Below are 1446 nucleotides of genomic sequence, written 5' to 3'. Positions count from 1 at the left end.
GTGACAAACAAAACTACGGAAACATTTGAATGTAAGTAACAGAGAGTTTTGTGATTCACCCTGTGGATCTCAACAATTGATCTGGTTTCCCTGCCATCAACCATAAAGGTTATAAATACCGGTTAGTGAAGATTATCGATGGAAACATGGCATTCGTGTGTGTGTGAATATGAGCATGTGTTTACACACAGCCTCGATCTAATTAGAACACCATTGGCCCCTTTAAATCTTTCAAACATATTCAGGCTAGCCTCCTTTATTAACTTGGCAAAGGATTTTTAGCAGGCTTGGAGAAAACACCATAATTTTTATTACGTAACAAAATTATATCACTGGAAATGCAACCAGCAATACTGTTGAGTGATTTCAGTAGTGGAGAGTATTCTATTTAAAATATTTAACAGATTGTTAACAAGCTATTTAACAATATTTTAGTGTTTCAGCATCAGGACAAGTGTATTAATATTACATTGTGAAAGCCCTGTGACTACTGACCAGAAAAAGATACATGAGTTGGGAGATTCCCGAGGATGAGCCTGCTTCAAGGTTTCTCACCGTGGACACCAGAGATGCTGTCTGTTGTGGAGGCTGCCCCGTGCCCTGGAAACCGAGGCAGTCGCCCAGGCTCTGCCCACTGGGTGCCAGCAGCTCTCCCTGCTCCACCCAGAGCTGAGCCTACAGAAGCATCTCCAGTCGCAAAACACCCGCTAGGCAGCAAAGTTGCTAAGAGCTGAAGACCATGAGCTGAAAGAAATACAACCCAGAAGTGGTTTTGTCTGTTTTTTTCTCAGAGTCTTTACAGATGGAGTTTTTAGTTGTATCTAAGAAAAGTTTATGGGCACCATCTTCCCAAAAGTATAGACGTGAACATAAATGGCATTGGATTTATTTTTTTTTTCAACGTGAGATGTTAGATTAAGTCGAGAAAGTACCAGATGAGGGCAGAGACGCAGTCAGACAACCTCCTTAAACGAGGCTCGACACATTTTAAAAAGACTTGAGTTGAAGGTCTCTTCACATTTCACAAGAAGGATGAACTGCAGATTCTAAGTGCTGCGATTGACAGCAGTTGTCCTGCTGTTCAAGGATCCGTGGCTGCCTTCTTATCCACACAAGTTCTAAGAGTGAAGAGGCAGAGCCCAGGCGAGATTAAAACAGAACCAACCAGACAAACAGAAATAACTACCTGGGTTAGTCACAGATTCTTAGAGACGACCTGTAGGGATGTAGAGCTTAGTAGAGGATTGCAGAAGAGAGCTGAGAAGGTGCTCATTAAGAGCCAAGACTTCCCTGGTGGTCCAGTGGTGAAGAATCCATTTGCCAATTCAGGGAACACGGATTTGGTACCTGGTCTGAAAGATTCCACCCGCAATGGGGCGGCTGAGCCCATGAGTCACAACTCCTGAAGCCTGTACACTCTAGGGCCCGTGCTCAGCAAAGAGAAGC

Source organism: Bos taurus, chromosome 19 (assembly GCF_002263795.3).
Source record: "Bos taurus isolate L1 Dominette 01449 registration number 42190680 breed Hereford chromosome 19, ARS-UCD2.0, whole genome shotgun sequence".
In the NCBI taxonomy this organism is placed as follows: domain Eukaryota; kingdom Metazoa; phylum Chordata; class Mammalia; order Artiodactyla; family Bovidae; genus Bos; species Bos taurus.
The sequence above is the reverse complement of the archived record's forward strand: the minus strand, read 5'-3'. Positions refer to the sequence as shown.